Source organism: Macaca thibetana, chromosome 15 (assembly GCF_024542745.1).
Source record: "Macaca thibetana thibetana isolate TM-01 chromosome 15, ASM2454274v1, whole genome shotgun sequence".
NCBI lineage: Eukaryota > Metazoa > Chordata > Mammalia > Primates > Cercopithecidae > Macaca > Macaca thibetana.
The window spans coordinates 81,566,885-81,588,519 of record NC_065592.1 but is presented as its reverse complement, the minus strand read 5'-3'; the positions used below and the strand labels follow the sequence as shown (position 1 = coordinate 81,588,519).

General features: G+C 43.2%; 1 protein-coding gene across 2 annotated transcripts in view; it reads right to left on the bottom strand.

The window, feature by feature from the left end:
* The window catches only part of TJP2 (tight junction protein 2), a 140,821-nt gene that overhangs the window by 96,772 nt on the left and 22,414 nt on the right, over positions 1-21,635 (bottom strand). For both annotated transcript variants that reach the window (XM_050761226.1, XM_050761232.1), the window contains exon 2: positions 12,055-12,175. The gene's annotated coding sequence lies outside the window, so the exon portion shown is untranslated. The remainder of the gene's footprint in view (positions 1-12,054; positions 12,176-21,635) is intronic.

Sequence of the window (21,635 nt, the reverse complement as noted above, 5' to 3'; positions counted from 1 at the left end):
CAATGATACAATCTCAGGTCACCACAACCTCTGCCTCCCAGGCTCAAGTGATCCTCCCACCTCAGCCTCTCAGATAGCTGGGAACATAGGCATGCACCACCATGCCCAGCTAATTTTTGTATTTTGGGTAGAGATGGGGTTTCGCCATGTTGCCCAGGCTGGTCTTGAATTCCTGAACTGAGGCAATCCCCTGCCTTGGCCTCCCAAAGTGCTGGGATTACAGGCCTGAGCCACTGCACCTGGCTAAAAATATTTTTAAATAAAGATACTTTTTTAAAAAGTAATTATTTGCAAAATGTTGTGTACAGTTTTCAAAAGAAAAGCGTCTGGTCTTACAGTTCTCTTTATGTTATTTACATAGATGTTTGTACAAACACACACACATTTGGATTTCAGTTTTTAATGTAAGTGATAATTGTTTATTCACTCAAACTATACTGTAAATAGATCACCAAAAAGTGGTAAAGTGCAACTAAAATGTCACCATCCAGAGTCAACTACCGAGCCCCTTTCCAGGTATCTCTGCACAGATAAGTAGGCACATATTGTACACAACTTAGATACCTGGGTATATAGTTGGGATATACCAGATTTGCTCTTTTGCAACTTACTTCTACATAAGAATAGAGTTTGACTATTTGTTTCATGAACTAGATCTATATCATCATTTTTTTCTAACTGCATAATATTCCATTTGTATGAATATACCAGAATTGGCTGAATACTTTCATTTAAAGTTATCTTTCTTTTTTTTTTTTTTTTTTTTGAGACGGAGTCTCGCTCTGCCGCCCAGGCTGGAGTGCAGTGGCGCGATCTCGGCTCACTGCAAGCTCCACCTCCCGGGTTCACGCCATTCTCCTGCCTCAGCCTCCCGAGTAGCTGGGACTACAGGCGCCCACAACCGCGCCCAGCTAATTTTTTGTATTTTTAGTAGAGACGGGGTTTCACCGTGGTCTCGATCTCCTGACCTTGTGATCCGCCCGCCTCGGCCTCCCAAAGTGCTGGGATTACAGGCGTGAGCCACCGCGCCCGGCTTAAAGTTATCTTTCAAACTAGTATAGAGGACACTTATAAACCAAATGAATGAAACTCCTGATTTATTTAGCATAGATAACGAGGAAATAAGTAGCTTGTAAGACTCACGCAGAATTCATAAGATGTGTTAAGTGTAGACAGGAAGTTGTAAGACATGTAAGATAATAACCTGTAAGATATGTTAAAGATAAACAGAATAGAATATTCGTGTGTTAAATATAGATTAAAAGAATGAAACAAATGAGAGTTTTACTTATATATACACAAAGAAATGGAAGAATGAGATTTTAAATCTTATAATATTTACTTAATAGTAAACTTAATAAATATTTAACTTATTGTATTTTATATATAATATATAATACAAAATTATATATTTTATGTATATTTATATATAATATATAAAGGCATATATATTCATATATAATATAAAATTATGTTTATTATATATAATACAATTTTATAAAATATAATTTGTATAATTATATGCTGTTATTTATTTTTTTGAGATGGAGTTTTTGCTCTTGTCACCCAGACTGGAGTGGCATGGCATGATCTTGGTTCACTGCAACCTCTGTCTCCAGGGTTCAAGCAATTCTCCTGCCTCAGTCTCCCAAGTAGCTGGAATTACAGGCATGCACCACCACACCCAGCTAATTTTGTATTTTTCAGTACAGACGGGGTTCCACCATGTTGTCCAGGCTGGTCTCAAATTCCTGACCTCAGCTTATCCACCCACCTCAGCCTTCCAAAGTGCTGGGATTACAGGCGTGAGCCACCATACCCAGTCAATTATATACTGTTTATATAATATATAATTATATATAAAATATTTTTCTAGATTATGATTTACATTGTTAATAATAAACACTTCATAAATATTAATAATATATAATAGTGCTCAGCTCATGTTACCCCCAGATTGACAGCTATGTCATTCCTAATTGATCACCCATCGGTGACATCCGTCATGTTCAGTTCTGGCCCCACATATACTCTACCCCAAAATGTGGATAAAACACAGATCAGGCTGGACACAGTGGCTCACGCCTGCAATCCCAGCACTTTGGGAGGCCGAGGCAGGTGGATCACGAGGTCAGGGGTTCTAGACCAGCCTGGCCAAGATGTTGAAACCCTGTCTCTACTAAAAATAGAAAAATTAGCTGGGCATAGTGGCACACGCCTGTAGTCCCAGCTACCTGGAAGGCTGAGGCAGGAGAATCACTTGAATCCAGGAGGCTGAGGTTGCAGTGGGCCGAGATCATGCCATTGCACTCCAGCCTGGGCAATACGAGTGAAACTCCATCTTAAAAAAAAAAAAGAAAGAAAGAAAGAAAAAACACAGATCACTGATGACCTACAACTATTGGCAGGCATATTGCCTTGCATCCCTCCAACTGAGTATACATGTGCTGACTTTCAGATACTTCCCATCTGTTGAAGCCCCTTGTTCAATCTTAACTTTGGTTTTTGTGACCACACCATTAGCAGGGAAAGCTGACACTGCAAGCACAGGGTTCCAGAAGTGTGGATCTCTCACCCCATTTGTATCCTCACCTACCTATGTTAGTCTCCATCTGATATGGTTTGGCTGTGTCCCCACCCAAATCTCATCTTGAATTTCCATGAGTTATGGGAGGGACCCAGTGGGAGGTAATTGAATCAAGGGGGCAAGTCTCTCCCATCCTGTTCTCAGGATAGTGAATAAGTCTCATGAGATCTGATGCTTTTAAAAAAGAGAGTTTCCCTGCACAAGCTCTCTTCTCTTGCCTGCTGCCATGTAAGACGTGCATTTTGCTTTTAAAAAAGAGAGTTTCCCTGCACAAGCTCTCTTCTCTTGTCTGCTGCCATGTAAGACGTGCATTTTACTTTCTGCCATGTTGTGAGGCCTCCCCAGCCATGTGGAACTGTAAGTCCAGTTAAACCTCTTTCTTTTGTAAATTGCCCAGTCTTGGGTATGTCTTTATCAGCAGCATGAAAATAGACTAATACACCATCTTTTTCCCCTTGCTTTTCACTGTGTTTTCAAGTTGAGTGAATAGTGTGATGTAACACCTGGTTTTGGTCTCTGAGCCTTTCTGTCCCATGATCTCTGGGAGTGCTTGCTGGTAGGCCAGGACTACATCCAGCTAAACTTTTCCACATTCCTACAGTAGTGAAGGAAAGCAAGCAAGGTGGGGAGTCATAATGAATAAAATCAGGTTTGTAGAAGGTACATCAGATTGTTTGCTAACCTAGGATCTGACGGCCAGGTTAAACACAAGAGTGAAATCTTTCATTTAATTTCAGGGATGTAGGGAGCTTTCAGCTTTTCCTACCTCCAAAGTCATAAGCTAAGTTTTTGTTTGTTTCTGTTTTTTTGTTTGTTTTTTTTTGTTGTTGTTGTTTTGGTTTTTTGCTGAGCTCTGTCACTGAGACATGATCTAAGTTTTTAAACAAGTCAATCCAAGTTTATTTCCAAAAGATTCAGACATCCTTCGGATTCACATTGTAAACACTGAATCACATAAGCAGAGTGTTTTTCTGTTATTTTTTCCAGAGCCAATCCTAGCTATTCTTCCCAATGACATTTTATTTTTTACATATCTTCTCCCTTCTTGATAGAGTTCTGCCTTTGCTTGAATCATCCTTCAGTTGCTAAAAAGTATTTTGATTTCTTGTTCTAAGTCTTGGGAAAGCATCCCTCTTTATTGCCATATATATATATTTCTATTTTTTTGAGACAGAGTCTCCCTCTGTTGCCCAAGCTGGAGTGCAGTGGCATGATCTAAGCTCACTGCAACCTCTGCCACCTGGGTTCAAGCGATTCTCTTGCCTCAGCCTCCCGAGTAGCTGGGACTACAGGCACGCTGCACCACACTCGGCTAATTTTTTGTATTTTTAGTAGAGACGGGGTTTCACTGTGTTAGCCAGGATGGTCTCGATCTCCTGACCTCTTGATCTGCCCACCTTGGCCTCCCAAAGTGCTGGGATTACAGGCAAGAGCTCCTGCACCCAGCTGACTATTGCCATATTTATTCTGCTGAGCTACAGCTATCAGAAGAGACAAATTTAACTTTAACAATTTACGAAGCCTCTTTCAAAGTATATTGACAGAGTTAATTATTTTAAGTAACCAGTCTTAAGATGTGAAGTAAAAATAATTTTATATATGCATATTTTGATTACTTGAATATCAATAATTATATTTCAAATATCAATATCAAACAGAAATAATTATAATAAAAATTGTGTATATTTTTTCAAACATCACTATTTTTTTTTTTTTTGAGACAGGGTCTCACTTTGTCACCCAGACTGGAGTACAGTGGCGTAATCTTGGCTCACTGCAGCCTGGACCTCCTGGTCGCCAGTGATCTTCCTGCCTCAGCACCCCCAAGTAGCTGGGACTACAGGTGCCTGCCACCACACCCAGCTTTTTTTTTTTTCTTTTTTTTTTTTTTGTATTTTCTGTAGAGACAGGGTTTCAGCATGTTGCCCAGGTTGGTCTTGAACTCAGAGCTCAAGCAATCTGCCCACCTCGGCCTCTCAAAGTGCTGGGATTACAGGCATAGACCACTGTGCCCGGCCTGTTTTTTTCAAATATCAAATAATTTTGATGGAGGGGGGTGGTGAATTCTGCCCAAGGGGATTGCCTAATCTCACTACACAATCAGATTACCTCTAAATGAATAAAAATTTTGACTGAACTGAAAAGTTCTATCATCAACCATTCAACTGATATGAGTGAAGAATCAAAACCGATGTGAGTGGAGAACTCCCCATTCCAGCTGGAACTAGAAGCAAATTCTTCATCTCAATTTTATCAGATGAAATGGAAATCATAAGATAAGCTTCTGGCCTGATGCAGTGGCTCACACCTATAATCCCAGCACTTTGGGAGGCTGAAGCAGGAGGATTGCTTGAGGCCAGGGGATGGAGGCTGCAGTGAGCTATGATCATGCCACTGCACTCCAGCCTGGGGAACAGAGCAAGACCTTGTCTTAAAAATAATAATAAGAAGAAGAATACGCTTCCTTTAAACAGCAACGTGACTACCGATTGCCAATTAGACTGCAGTTCCTTCTAAGGCAAGAGCTTTTATTTAGTGCTGTGCCCAGCCCATAGGACACCTGAAACCACTTACTGGGTCTGTAAGTTTCTGGCATAGGTAGAGGAGAAAGTGTCAGAAGGGCAGGTGATAGTGAGGAAAAGGAACAAAAAACACAGAGAAGCCTTTTAAGATTTGGCTGTAAAAAGTTAAGAGATCTAGGGCTCTGGGTCAGCTTTTTTTTTTTTTCCTTTTTCTTTTTTTCTTTTTTCTTTTCTTTTCTTTTTTTTTTTTTCTTTTTTTTTTTTTTGAGGCAAAGTCTTGCTCTGTCCCCCAGGCTGGAGTGCAGTGGCAGGATCTAGGCTCATTGCAACCTCTGTCTCCTGGGCTCAAGCGATTCTCCTGCCTCAGCTCCTGAGTAGCTGGGATAGCTGGGATTACAGGCGTGCACCATCACGCCCAGCTAAGTTTTTGTTTTTGTTTTTTAGTAGAGATGGGTTTTCACCATGCTGGTCAGGCTGGTCTGGAACTCCTGACCTCAGGTGATCCACCACCTCAGCCTCCCAAAGTGCTGGGATTACAGGAGTGAATCACCGCACCCGGCCGGCCACGGTGCCTGCCTCTGGGTCAGCTTTTAATTTTTAGGTTCTGAATTCTTTTAAACATGCAGAAGTATAATTAAATTATGTTTCAGAACCTAGCTTGAGTATTACTCATCTATATCCTATGCTTAAGATGTCCAGACATCACAGATTTCCAAGGATAGGCCAAATGACCAGCACTCTGTCTTGTTGGTTCATGAGTAAAGAAGCACACACTCTGATTTCTGTTTGGAAAACATGTTTGACTTTAAGTCGTTAGAAAGTAAGAAAGAATAAGGACCAGGCATGGTGGCTGATGCCTGTCATCCCAGCACTTTGGGAGGCCAAGGCAGATGGATCACTTGAGGTCAAGAGTTCAAGACCAGCCTGGCCAAAATGGGAAACCCGTCTCCACTAAAAATACAAAAATTAGTTAGGCATGGTGGTGTGTGCCTGTAATCCCAGCTACTCAAAAGTCTCAGGCAGGAGAATCGCTTGAACCCAGGAGGTAGAGGTTGCAATGAGCCAAGATCATGCCACTGTAATCCAGCCTGAACGACAGAGACTGTCTCAAAAAAAAAAAAAAAAAAAAAAAAAGAAACCAACTCTGCAGACACCTTGAGTTCAGACTTCTAGCCTCTAGAACCATGAGACAATAATTTATGTTAATTTCTGTTTAGGCCACCCAGTTTATGGTGCTTTGTTACTGTGGCTTCAGCAAACTACTACAAATGGGGATTAGAGTTGGACCTCATGGGATGGGTATGAGAAATAAGACAATGCAAGTAACATATTTAGCACAGCACCAACTACACAGTGAGCACCCACATTTCATCATTATCATCATATAGTTGCATCTTCCTTTCATATCTATAAACCAAAAATAAAATTTGAAGGGCCCCTGCAACCATCTGAATGGAATTCCTTCTCGGCCAGGGCACCCTGAAATTTAACCTGAAAGACTGGTTCAGGCCATGAAGGGAAGTGGGGGTTGGACATGCCCCATCATACCCCTCCAATATTAACATCAACACTGACCTTAAGTCTGATAAGAAATGTTTACAGTTTATTCTCTAAAGCCTGTTACTTGGAGGCTTTAGAATAGCAGTACTTATGACCTGGCAGCCCCTAGGTACCTCTAGAGTAGAGTACCTACGACCTGGCAGCCCCTCCACCTCTTTTGAGTTGTCCTGCTCTGCCAGATAGAACCAATGTAGTTGGTTATAAATCTTACATGTATTGATTGATGTATTATGTCTCCCTAAAATGTATAAAAGCAAGCTGTACTCTTACCACCTTAGGTACATATCGTCAGGACCTCCTGAGCCTGTGTTATGGGCATGTCCTGTAACCTTGGCAAAATAAACTTTCTAAAAATTTTTTTTTGGCGGGGAGTGGACAGAGTCTTGCTCTGTTGCCCAGGCCGGAGTGCAGTGGCAATCTCGGCTCACCACAACTTCTGCCTCCCAGGTTCAAGCAGTTCTGGTGCCTCAGCCTCCCAAGAAGCTGGGATTACAGGCGCACACCACATACCCAGCTAATTTTTGTATTTTTAGTAGAGATGGTGTTTCACCATGTTGGCCAGGCTGGTCTCAAACTCCTGGCCTCAAGCGATCTGCTGGCCTCAGGCCTCCCAAAGTGTTAGGATTACAGGCGTGAGCCACCCTGCCTGGCCAAACTCTCTAAGCTGATTGAGACTTGTCTCTGATACTTTTTGGTTTACATATAGGAGTCACAATGGAATTCTCAGAACAAACACAGACCTTTTCTTCTCACCTAGTGCAGTATCTCCAGACCCTTTAATGTACAGGCTGTGCTCCCTGAGTTTCTCTTCCCCCATAAGCGCACATTGCCAATAACCTTTTATCCTCAGGTTTCCTTTCAAATATCACCTGCCCCAGGAAGACTCCCCTGACTTAGTCACTGCTTCAGGCCTTATGCCACATCCACTTAAGGGGGTGAGGGCAGTACTTTACACACAGCAATGCAATTTACTGATTCCAAATTAGGCTCCAAAGTCTACCAGGGACAAGCTTCATATTCCTCTACATTTCCGTCAGCAGCACAGTGTGAGATGCTCATTAAATATTTGAGGAAAGAATCCCTTCACCACAGGTAGAGAAACCGGCCACACACACCATCTGTAAACAAGTCCATGCTCTAAACCAGCCATTACAAGTACTCTCCAGGTTAGTGGTCGTCGAAGTAGTGGAAACCAGACATGCAAATTCCTGGGACTTACCCCAGACTGCCTGAAGCAGAAACCCCGGGGGCGGGGCCCAGGAATCCCTGTTTTAACACGCCCTCCAGGTGATAACGATGTGTCACTGCTCTGGGTCTGTCCATCCCAGTACGGAAGTTTGGCTGCTGGAGTGATTTCCCTGAGAATTCCTGTAAACCGAGGAGCCCCTAGAGGGAAAGAAGGTATAGAGGGGCTCCCAGGTGCACAGAAGTAAAAGTTTCAAGCTTTCATCTTCAACTCACTTTTCTTTTCTTTTTTTTTTTTTTTTTGGAAATGGAGTTTCACTCTTTCGCCCTTTCACCCAGGCTGGAGTGAGTGAAGTGGCACCATCTCGGCTCACTGCAGTCTCTGGCCCACCAGGTTCAAGCAATTCTCGTGCCTCAGCCTCCTAAGTAGCTGGGATTGTAGGCGCCCACCACCACACCAGGCTAATTTTTGTATTTTTAGTAGAGACAAGGTTTTACCATGTTGGCCAGGCTGGTCTGGAACTCCTGACCTCAGGTGATCCACCCTCATTGGCCTCCCAAAGTGCTAGGATTACAGGCGTGAGCCACTGAGCCCGGCCTCAACTCACTTTTCTAAGCTTATATGATGGGGTGAGTCAGTGATAACTTTAAGATATCTAAATTGCCTAACAATGAGACTTCATATCTAGAAAATGAAGCTCTTCACCAGACTATTAGCATCTTTTCTTTTTCTTTTTTCTTTTTATTTATTATTAATTTTTAATATAATTATAAAATTGAAAGAGGGTCTCCTTATGTTGCCCAGGTTGGTCTTGAACTCCTGGGCTCAAGGACTCCTTTTGCCTCGGCCTCCCAAAGTGCTGGGATTATAGGTGTGAACCACCGTGCCTGGCCTTCTCCTTTTTCTTTTAGAGACAGGGTCTGGCTATGTCACCCAGGCTGATCTTGAACTCCTAGGCTTAAGCGATCCTCCTGCCTCAGCCTCCCAAAGCCTTAGCATTATTTCTGAAGGCAAAGATGATTCTGCCAAATCAGAAAGGTGATAATCAAAGCCCCTTAAAGTAGCAAAAATCCAGCCTCAGGCAAATAGTGCTCATCAGAGGAGACTCTAGAATGGCAGAGGAGGGCAGAATGAGTAGAGGCTGATGATTAGAAACCTCAGGTCCAGAGCAGCTTTGCAGACACCTGCTCCACCCACACCGGACATTGCCAATGGATCACAACATTCTTGCTCAACAAACTTGAGCAGCACTTGCAAATCCTTAACTCTAGACAGCCACCTAGCAATTGATCGAAACTGGCCTTAGAGAGAAACCTTTTTACTTGTCTGAGTTAAGGAGTTAAGTCTTCAAGCTCTGTAGAATTAGTGTAGAAATCAGCTGTTACAGAAATCTCACTGAACTTGGAAGTCAGGGGCTGTGCAACCACAAGGGAATCATTTAAAATCTTTGAATCTCAGGTTATTTATTTACAAAAGGGAGCTAGTAATACCTTCCTCTTAGGGTTGTTGTGAGGAGGAACAATATGTGTGAAAGCACCTTGCCCCTTGCCTGGTACATAAAAGGCCCTTAATGAGTGTTCGCTGGATCTGAAACTAGGGCGATGTGAGATGCCTGGGAAAAAAATCCTCATCACTCATGCCCGCCCAAGGCTAATTCGTCCCAGAAGCCAAGCTTCAGTGTTTACACATGAAAGAACTCTGGAGTAAGGCACTGACTTAGGCAATCTAATTGATGTTGGAAAGGCATGTGGTTCGAAGTGCAGGTACAGGGAACCAGAACAAGGGAGGTACTTATCAGGAGGGGCTGGCTAGAGTGAGAAAGAGCCTTTCCTCCAACAGACAATGCTAGCTCCAATCTCTCTTTGCCATACTCTACAGTACCCTGCCAATTTATTTGAATAATCAACAGATCCTATCTAGAAATCTAATTTAAAGATTTTAGGAGAACAATTTTTTCTTTTTTGAGACAGTTTCTCTCTATCGCAAGGCTAAAATGCAGTGGCACGATCTCAGCTCACAGCAACCTCCACCTCCTGGGTTCAAGTGATTCTCGTGCCTCAGCCTCCTGAGTAGCTGGGATTATCGGTATGCACCACCACACCTGGCTAATATTTTGTATTTTTTGCAGAGATGGGGTTTCGCCATGTTGCCCAGGCTGGTCTCAAACTCCTGGGCTCAAGCCATCCTTCCACACTGGCCTCCCAAATTGCTGGGATTACAGGCGTGAGCCACCATGCCCAGCCAAGGAAAACAATGTCTGGAGTCTGAGCAGGTATCTGTCTTCTCATGTTTGGGACTTTTTTTTTGTCGCTGTGACAGAGTCTCTCTGTTGCCCAGGCTGGAATGCAGTGGTGCAATTATAGCTCACTGCAGTCTCGAATTCCTGCACTCAAGCGATCCTCCCACCTCAGCTTCTCATATAGCTAGGACTACAGGAGCACACCACCATGCCCAGCAAGTTATTATTATTTTTTTAAAAATAGAGACAGGGTCGGCCGGGGGCGGTGGCTCATGCCTGTAATCCCAGCACTTTGGGAGGCCGAGGTGGGCGGATCACGAGGTCAGGAGATCGAGACCATCCTGGCTAACATGGTGAAACCCCATCTCTACTAAAAATACAAACAATTAGCCAAGCGTGGTAGCAGGCGCTTGTAGTCCCAGCCACTCGGGAGGCTGAGGCAGGAGAATGGCGTGAACCTGGGAAGTGCAGTTTGCAGTGAGCCAAGATTGGGCCACTGCACTCCAGCCTGGGCGACAGAGCAAAACTCCGTCTTAGGGAAAAAAAAAAAAATAGAGACAGGGTCTCACTATGTTGCCCAGGCTGGTTTCAAACTCCTAGCCTCAAGCGATCCTCCCACCTCTACTTCCCAAAACAGTGGGATTACAGGTGTGAGCTGCCTTGCCTGGCTGGGACCTTTAAGAGCTCCAGAGAGAACATTTCAGTAAACAAAACCCACATCCAGCCCTGTTAATTCAGTGGAAAATGAGGCCTTCCCCCACTTAAATGTCCTCATTTGGACAACTAGACACTGAGAAAGGCCTTAGCATGGGCCTGGTACTTGCTGGGCCCATTAACTCATTTAGTTTCATGTCGACATTCCCTTTGCAGATGAAGGATCTGAGGCTCAGAAGCATTAAGACATGTGCCCAAGATCACACAATTAGAAGGTAGCAGGACTAGGATCTGAACGACTATCTGCTCTTCCGGAGTGTGCCATTCACACTCCACTAAACTCCAGTTCACACGTTTATCTGGAATCCACTCGGGTAGGGGCTGCCAGTTTCAACAGACAGTCATTATAAAACAAGCACATGAAAAAAATTCCAACCCCATTCCAGCTAGCCATGGACTGGCCTATAAACTGAGGTCAAAGTGTAACAAAAAACAAATGCATCCCACATCTGTCAAGATTTAAGACCTTGTAAATCTCATTTAATTCATTCTTAAAAGTGAATCAGTAAATAGATAATACTCGCTCCTAGCTCTTTCACTAAAAGCTTGGACATAATTAATCTTTAGAAGCCAGCGTGACTGATGTCCTTTATCTTTTCATCAAAGTGCTTACCACTGTTATATAATTTTACTACCTCAATAATAATGAAAAAACATAACCTATTAAAATGACCTCCAATCCCAGACATCATCAGCACCAAATGCCAATTGAGGCATTTATTTTGGTTTTTTTTTTTTTTTTTTTTTTTTTTGAGACGGAGTCTCGCTCTGTCCCCCAGGCTGGAGTGCAGTAGCCTGCCACCTTGCCCGGCTAGTTTTTTGTATTTTTTAGTAGAGATGGGGTTTCACCGTGTTAGCCAGGATGGTCTCGATCTCCTGACCTCGTGATCCGCCCGTCTCGGCCTCCCAAAGTGCTGGGATTACAGGCTTGAGCCACCGCGCCCGGCCTGAGGCATTTATTTTGAACCACAGAAGTTGTACTTATATGCCAGGAAGGTCATCCTCAATAAGCATTCACCATCCATGGCAAAGTTATACCTATCAATTCGGTCCATTAATTCAGGTAAGATGTTTCTGCTCTTTGGTAAATAGGACATTACCATTAAATTTTCTATGAAAATGTATGTATCAGCAACATCGAAAATGGTAACTCAGACTACCTCTAGGATGTGAAAACGGTAACTCTTAGAACAAATTTTGGGGGAGACCAGTAACTAGGTTGATGAGAGATAAAATAAGCAAATACCTGGCAACGTGGGCCGTGTACTGGCACAGCTCTGTGCTTCCTGGAGTACTTTCGTCTGGAGCTGCAGCCGGGGTACCAGTCCCACTCACAGGGAGATGACGGTAATGTGGTACTTCGCACCCTGGAAAAGACGGTGTTGTTAAAAATCCAACATGCTCATTCCCTGCATGGTAAGATTTTGGGAAATGCACGGAAGTCCACATACCATACAATTTGTTTGTTTTTAGGATGACTTTTAGTACCTTCACAGACTTATGCAATTGTCACCACGATCCATTTAGTACCTTCACAGAGTTATGCAACTGTCACCACAATCCTTTTTCTTTTGAGACGGAGTTTTGCTCTTGTTGCACAGGCTGGGGTGCAATGGTGTGATATCGGCTCAGCACAAACTCCGCCTGCCGGGTTCAAGCAATTCTCCTGCCTCTACCTCCTGAGTAGCTGGGATTACAAGCATGCCCTACCACACCGGCTAATTTTGTATTTTTAGTAGAAACGGGGTTTCTCCGTGTTGGTCAGGCTGGTCTTGAACTCCCGACCTTAGGTGATCCGCCCACCTTGGCTTCCCAAAGTACTGGGATTACAGGCGTCAGCCACCGCGCCCGGCCCACAATTCATTTTAGAATATCTTCATTACCCCCACAAAAGAAGCCCCATAACCCTTAGCCATCATTCCCTGATCCCCCAATTCTCTCCCTGCCTCTTGGCTCTAGGCAACCACCAATCTAATTTTTTACTCTATAGATTTATCTATTCTGAATATTTCATATAAATGGACTCATATGATATGAGACCTTTCGTGACTGCCTTCTTTTACTTAGCTTAATGTATTCAGGGTTCATTGATGATGTGGCATACATCAGCACTTCATTTATTTTTATGGCCAAATAATATTCCATTGTATGGATATACCACATTTTATTATCTATTCATCAGTTGGTGGAGGTTTGGGTTGTTTCTGCTCTTTGGCCATTATGAACACTTGTTGTATAAGTGTTTATGTGGATATATGTTTTCATTTCTCTCAGAAATAATGGAATTGCTGCCCCTAATGTTTTCAGTCTTCAAAAAATGGAGAAAGTGAACTGCCACCTAAACTTTGGTATCACCAGTTCACCTAAGGATCACTCTGAGAAACAAGATCTTATAAGAATTCGCCTTTCAGGTTAAACAAATATTCAGCTGGTGAGGAAATAGCTAGAACAAAATATTTTAGGCTGGGCACGGTGGCTCATGCCTGTAATTCCAGCACTTAGGGAGGGTGAGGCAGGTGGATCATCTGAGGCCAGGAATTCGATCAAGACCAGCCTGGCCAACATGGTGAAACCCCCTCTACTAAAAATATAAAAATTAGCTAGGCCAGGCACAGTGGCTCACGCCTGTAATCCTAGCATTTTGGGAGGCCAAGGCAGGCGGATCACGAGGTCAGGAGATCGAGACCATCCTGGCTAGCATGGTGAAACCCTGTCTCTACTAAAAATACAAAAAAATTAGCCGGGCGTGGTGGCGGGCGCCTGTAGTCCCAGCTACTCGGGAGGCTGAGGCAGGAGAATGGCGTGAACCCAGGAGGCAGAGCTTGCAGTGAGCCGAGATCACGCCACTGCACTCCAAAATGGGCGACAGAGCAAGACTCCATCTCAAAAAAAAAAAATTAGCCAGGTGTGGTGTGGGGGGCACTGTAATCCCAGCTACTCAGGAGGCTGAGGCAGGAGAATCGCTGGAATTCAGGAGGCAGAGGTTACAGTGAGGCGAGATCTTGCCACTGCATTCCAGCCTGGAGACAAGAGTGAAACTCTGTCTCAAAAAACAAAAAGGAAAAAATTTTTTTATTATGGTAAAATACACATAACATAAAATTTACCATTCCAAAGTATACTACAGAGAAAACATTTTAAAGTAAGGGGGAATTTGTTTTTCATGGCATTTATAATACTGGCTTGTGTTTATTGTTTTGTTTTTTGAGACAGAGTCTCACTTGTCGCCCAGTCTGGAGTACAGTGGCACGATCTCGGCTCACTGCAACCACAGCCTCCTGGGTTCAAGCAATTTTCCTGCCTCAGCCTCTCAGGTAGCTGGGATTACAGGCACGTGCCACCACGGACGGCTAATTTTTGTATTTTTAGTAGAAACAGGGTTTCACCATGTTGGCCAGGCTGGTCTCGAATTCCTGACCTCAAGTGATCCACCCACCTTGGCCTCCCAAAGTGCTAGGATGACAGGCGTGAGCCACCGCGCCTGGCCTAGGCTTGTGTTTATATTTATGGGTTGCTCACCAGCAGGAAAGATGGCAAATACTTTCTCATTTTACCCCTAAGACCAAGAAACCCAAGAAATACCCCTTCTGCACATTCTTATGAAGCCTGCATGTGCCTTTCAAATACCACAAGGAGGCAAGCTCCTTTCTGGGTTGAGCTTGTGAAGGCAGCTTCACTCGGGCAGTCACAGGAAAAACTTCCAGTGGGAGGAAGAATGCAGCCTCTCACCAGTTCTGGACATACTCTTCTGTTTGCTAGACAAAGTGATATTGTGACATCTGTGCAAAACACTCTACTCCCTACACGATGAAGTAGAAAGAAAAGATGGTGTCGATTTTATTTGTACAGGCGGGAGGCACATTTCCCTTGTCCGAAGATCAGCAGGAAATGCAGGCAAAGGCTAAAGCTAGGCCATCTGGACATCCTACAAAGCAAGCAACGGGATTAGAGTCCAGCCCATACATGGTTTCTATTATTACTTCCAAAGATAAATAAATGGCTTACAAATCGAGAGGTGCTTGGTTATGCTTTTGGCTTCATATGCAAACTTTTCTACAGATATCAGCTCCAAAGAGAGCTTATTTCTTTTATAAAAATGGCTTGCTTTTTAATTCAAGCAGTTTTCTGCATTTCTAAGGCATCTTGACTTTAACTTTCTCTATAATAATCCAGGGAGTTTTGTCATGTATACAAACCCCCAATAACAATCAGTTGTTTCTAAAATACACTATTATTGAATAGGGCCTCTAAACTAAGAGAACACTTGGCAGAAAGAAATCAAATATATTCTTGGATTTCAATAGTATTGACAGATAATGTAAAATTGTCAGGTAACATGAGTTAAAGCTGAAAAACTTTACAGATTTCAAAAGGAAGATTCATAGGTGGCTGAGTATTTTATTTTAGTATTTGGGTATCAATTCTTTTTATTCTATCTTTCTTCATTTGTGGCTATACTGAAACAGAGTTAGCACTGGAAAATATTTCCTGAGCACCTACCATGTGCTGGGCAATGGGCAAATATGCACATGTATAAGTCATCCACTCTCTGTTTCAATGAACTTGCAACACTCAGTCAATTGTCGGTTGGTAGCTGTTCGTTTTGGCCAATCATGCAACTGTACAGTTTGCAGAATAGAAGCCCAAGCACATCCTTGCTTGCAGACAGCAAGAAAAAGTATTACAGAGGGGGGCTGGGCATGGTGGCTCATGCCTGTAATCCCAGCACTTTGGGAGGCCGAGGCGGGTGGATCACTTGGGGTCAAGAGTTCGAGACTAGCCTGGCCAACATGGTAAAACTGCGTCTCTACTGAAAATATAAAAATTAGCCAGGCATGGTGGAATCTGTAGTCCCAGCTACTTGGGAGGTGGAGACAGGAGAATTGCTTGAATCCGGAAGGCAGAGATTACAGTGAACCAAGATCCTGCCACTGCACTCCAGCGTCCTGGGTGACACAGTGTGACTCCATCTCAAAAAAAAAAAAAAAAAAAAAAAAAAAGTATTACAGAGGGGGAAGCACGAGAAGAATGAATGAATTTCTTGAGGTTTTAAATACTGGATTATAACCTGACTTCCAATTGTGGCTTTTTTTTTTTTTTTTTTTTTTTTTTTTGGAGAGGGAGTCTTGCTCTGTTGCCCAGGCTGGAGTGCAGTGACGTGATCTTGGCTCACTGCAACGTCTGACTCCCAGGTTCAAGCAATTATCCCTGTCTTAGCCTCCAAAGTAGCTGGGATTACAAGAGCCCGCCACCACTCCCGGTCAATTTTTGTACTTTTAGAGATGGGGTTTCACCATGTTGGTGAGGCTGGCCTCGAACTCCGGACCTCAGGTGATCTGCCCACCTCAGTCTCCCAAAGTACTGGGATTACAGACGTAAGCAACTGTTCCCAGCCTCAGTTGTGTTTTAAAATGCAAAAGCAGCTGTTCCTAAAAACTATGCAGTATTACATGTATGTTGTAGTAATCAGAATACTTCTTGAAAAGAATGAATGAGACAGAGTTCTTGGGAAAAAAAAAATCAGCCTCACTATCTAGTCAACCAGGCCAACAGAAATTTCTGGTTAAAATTGCTCCTAGGACAACTTCTTTCCATAGAAGCTCAGCCAATAACCTACTCTCGTACTGCTGGATATCTTTAACAGCTGCTGAGAGGGGAGGTATTGGGACTAAAAGCCATCAGGAAGATCAGAAAGTGCAAGATTAATCAGGAGGGGTGAACTGGCCCCAGGTCAGAAGCAGAGCAGGTCAAAACTCCTGGGCTTATCAATGGTGAGGTCACACCTGTGAATAGCCACTGCACTCCTGCCTGAGCAATACAGCGAGAGTCTCTCCCTATTTTTTTTTTTTTCTTTAAAGAAAGAGGCCGGGTGCAGTGGTTCACACCTGTAATCCCAGCACTCTGGGAGGCCGAGGCAGGCAGATCACACTGTGAAACCCTGTCTCTACCAAAAATACAAAAAATTAGCCGGGTGTGGTGACACGCACCTGTAATCTCAGCTATTCAGGAGGCTGAGGCAGGAGAATCACTTGAACCTGGGAGGCAGAAGTTGCAGTGAGCTGAGATTGCCCTGCCGCACTCCAGCCTGGGTGACAGACCAAGACTCCGTCTCAAAAAAATAAAAATAAATAAATACATAGAAAGAAAGGGCCAGGTGTGGTGGCTCATGCCTGTAATCCCAGCACTTTGGGAGGCCAAGGTGGGCAGATCACCTGAGGTCAGGAGTTCGAAACCACCCTGACCAACATGGAGAAACTCCATCTCCACTAAAACTACAAAATTAGCTAGGCATGGTGGCGCATGTCTGTAATCCCAGCTACTCGGGAGGCTGAGGCAGGAGACTCTCTGGAACCCGGGAGGCGGAGGTTGCCATAAGCCGAGATCGCACCATTGCACTCCAGTCTGGGCAGCAAGAGCGAAACTCTGTCTCAAAAAAAAAAAAAAAGAGAGAGAGAGATCAGTGAAATAATATTTCATCCCTGTGTATTCACAGAACTCGGAGTATTATAGGTATAAGGAAGATCTTGTTTGTCCTCTGATCCAATGCTATTTCATCCAGCTTAAGGAAACGTTCTCTCTCTCAAAAAAAAAAGGCACGTTCAACTTCCCTTATTAAGGGCCACTTTGTAATAACTTGACTTCTGTTTGGTTTGATTTGGGGAAATGAGGAGAGGCAGAGATCTATTTAGGTCTATTTAGGGTACTTATTCCAATTGCTAGAAGAGGTTATCTCCGAACAAAAATTAATAATCTAGCAATCAACTTGTACATCTGAATCATGTGAGCTTGTTTAGGGCGAATCTCTTTATGAAAGACCCTGAGGCAGAAACTAAGAACATCCCGTTTCTGTCTGAGAGCCAGACCCTTGATCAGGATGACTCCAATGAGGCTGAGTTTCCCACTTGTAAAATTCGAACACTAAACTAGAATTTAGGAATGGCAAATATATAGGTCACAGGTTGCATCTCCCCTATTCCCTAATCATAGGTTCAGAACAAACATCCCTAATCAGTTGCGATATTCCTTTCCCTCTAAGCCCGGGTTTGGCCTCAGGGTCCTCCTAGCTAGATACTCCAAGCACCAACCATCAGCTGGCACCTGCCTTCCACATGAAACCTGTTTGCCATCGCTGGCAAAGGTCCTCCCAGTTCTAAACTTCTGTCATTCTGAGACTAAGGTCTAGGCTACAGCATGCCCAATCTCGAGAGACTACTTGGAGAATCACAATGTAGTCATTACAATGTTTTCCACAGCCCCGGCTGAACAGCATTAACCTATGTGGACGCTGATCGAGTCTCTATATACCCCCTGCCCGCTCCATGCATATACATACTTCCATTTACTTTCAAGACAATAACAGTAGAATAATAATAAGATAATTTAAAATGTTGCCTCAGAATTCCATTCTAAAGCATCCTTAAGATTTCCCAAAGAAATATTTATTTTTCTTCTAATAAAATGCATCCTTTTACAGATGGGAAGAAAATCTATCTAAATCAAATGTCTCACCAGTGGCACTGTTGACACTGTGGGCTGGATAATTCTTTGTTGCAGGGGGCTGTCCTGTGCATTGTGGATGTCGGGCAGTATCCCCAGACTCTACCAAGTAGATGCCAATAGCAACCCCTGGACTATAACGACAAAAAAATGCCCCCAGACATTGACAACTGTCCCCTGGGGAGCCAAATTCCCTATTTCCACCTCCCCATAGACAGCCACTGACCTAAATTATTCTAGTAGTTCTCGTGAGAAGATAGAACAATGAGTAATTTTCCCCCTTATTTTTCTGTATTTTCTAAATCTTCTATAATGAATGTACATTGTTCATATGATAAAAAATAAGCTAGTGACAGTCTAATTATTGAAAAGAAATATTTGCTACACAGATGCAAGTTGATCAGTACATGCTACTGTGTGACTCATTCAGTTTAAAAATTAAATTCAGATCCTAAAAATACTGTCTACCATACAGGCACCGTAAATTCAACTTGTCTTTAATGTGTCAAAAGCACCAAAGAAAGACTTCAGAGAAGGAAGTTAGAACTAAGGCTTGTAGCTCTGCATAAAGAACTTCTAAACCTTTCTGCATCGTGGTCAATCAGCGGGACTGCAGAAAGAGATGTGGAATGAAAAACTGCTGTTTCAAGCAAAGTACTTCCCCGAAACATAGTCTGCACATACACTTTAATCAGAAAAACACTTGTATTGTTGAAAAACATTATAGTAATAAGGCGTATTTTCTTCGTTCTTAAGAATTGCTACCTTTGTAAGCCATGTAAAAAAAAACTTTCAAAATCAGAAAATTAAATATCTAGATTGTAAAAATGGGCTCTAGACACACCCATTATTCATCTAATTGGGTATTAGAATACTATCCCACAATTTCATTCCTATTTTTAAATCAGTCTAGGAGTTCCATCTCCACCAAGAAAAACAAGTTCTTAATGAAGAACTCATTTATTATCTCCACAAGACAGAGGACCCTTTTTTCTATCTGGGTCCCCAACCCCCCCCCCCCCCCTTTCCCCTCCCCCCTTCCCCCCCTTCCCCTCCCTCCCTCCTCTCCCCTCCTCCCCTTGTTGCCCTCCCCCTTCCCTCCCCCTTCCTCCCCCCCCTTGCCCCCCCCCCCCCCCCCCTCCCAACAGCCAAAAAGTATTTACATCTATAGCGAGAAGCTTCCAGCTTCCACTGCTTACCCAGGTTGTTGCCAAAGGTTCACGTGTCTTCTGCTCTCAGGTAGAAGTTCTCTTTTGTTAAGTGGGGTAATACCAACTGCTGCTTCCAGAATACCGATATATTTCTTATACCTCATCTTGTCTCTCTCGATACAAGGTCCTGTAAATTTCAGTCACTGTTCACCTGAAGCAACTGAACTAATCTTTACTGGAAGCTGCTGTTCCTTTGGATGTTCTCTATGTAGCCCTAGCTAGATCTATTAAACACAACGGTGGTGATGGGGGGCAGACCACAAATAAAGAGAATGTCTTTCAGATTTCCCTGCAATGGCAGCATTATACAAGGCTACATAATTCTGAATAAAGCACTAATGAAAATGATTTGCAGGAATGACTGCGGTTTTAAACACGGCGATCTAATGTACACTCCAATTAATCCGCACATAAATCTTTGAGGCCGCTAATCCTTCAAGAACTAATGGCTCATGAGGTGATTTATCTCAAGGTCTGGTAATAATTGGTCCAAAAAGCCTGCCTGCTGCTGGATGAACTAAAATCAGAAGCAGATTTGCTGTTTCTACAAATATATCTCTCTCTAAAAGACTGTGCTTTGACAAATGAGGGAGGAATTCCAGTTGTCATTTTATAGCAATGCATTTCTAAATACTATAAACTCCTTGCTTGGGTCAATAGCAAAGATTAACTAAGAAATAATTTGGTGGGGTTTTTTGTTTGTTTGTTCGTTTGTTTTTTTGAGACAAAGTCTGGCTCTGTCGCCCAGGCTGGAGTTCTGTGGTGCAATCTCGGCTCACTGCAACCTCCGCCTCCCGGGTTCACATCATTCTCCTGCCTCAGCCTCTCGAGTAGCTGGGACTACAGGCGCCCGCCACCACGCCCGGCTAATTTTTTGTATTTTTAGTAGAAACGGGGTTTCACCATGTTCGCCAGGATGGTCTCCATCTCCTGACCTTGTGATCCGCCCACCTCGGCCTCCCAAAGTGCTGGGATTACAGGCGTGAGCCACCGCGCCTGGCAATTTGGTGGGTTTTTAAAATTATTATTAAAAACATCTTTTTAAATACCTCTAGAACCCAACATGTGCAATCCCTGCCAGCATGAAAATATATTGATTGGAGAGGTTCAGAATCTACTTCATCTCCATTTTTTTAAAGTCTCCTCTTGCTTTTGAAGAGCTTCCTTACCCTTTGTCCATGGGTAAAGGTAGACCACCCATCATGGTGGCCCACTCAATGGACCATAGTACACATGATCCACATACCGGGTCAACCAGTCTTCCCTGGGATGAACATATGACTATAGGAGGGCAATGTCCTGTTTCCATTGGATTTGCTAACCAAGGCTGATAGGAAGTTAGAGCTCTTGATAGTAGTCATGTGCCCCGCCACATGGAGAGGGCTCTTTATATTATATTATATTATATTATATTATATTATATTATACCAAGAGAAATGTCATGACATCACGCGAGCTTCTGGATCTAGCTATGCCGGAGGCCACTGTCACCCTAGGAGATTCCAGTTATCATTTTATGAAAGCTAATAAATTGACTTTTGTGAAATTTAATTTTAGTTGAGTTTCTGTCACTCTGAGAGTTCTGACTTACATAGCTCCTTCCTCACCAACTTCTTCAAGCTTTTTTTTTTTTTTCTATTTGATGTGCTATGGTAACATACAAGAGTCATGCTGCTCTTTGTCTAAACAAACCCATACATAAAGGGAAGCAAAATAGAAGGGGAGCCATTATGTTATGTTAACTGTGATTAACCTACATGTCCAAAGTGAGTGTTCCAAACCCTTCCCCATCCCCCTAAATCTTAAACCCTACTTCTATAGGTTCTCTTTCCTCATTAGCAAGTTTCTTTTCATCTAAATGACCTAAATCTCCAAAGTGAGGTGCACGTACCAACAATCTTTGGGATGTGGGAAGAAAGTATTAAGCCATCTGTTTCCTCTTTTCTTCTCTCATGTTTTAAAAATTTGAGTGTTGCTGGGCATGGTGGCTCACATCTGTAATCCTAGCACTTTCGGAGACTGAGGAAGGAGGATCACTTGAGCCCACAAGTTCGAGGCTGCAGTAAGCTATAATCGTGTCATTTTATTTCAGCCTGGGTGACAGAGAGAGAATCTGTCT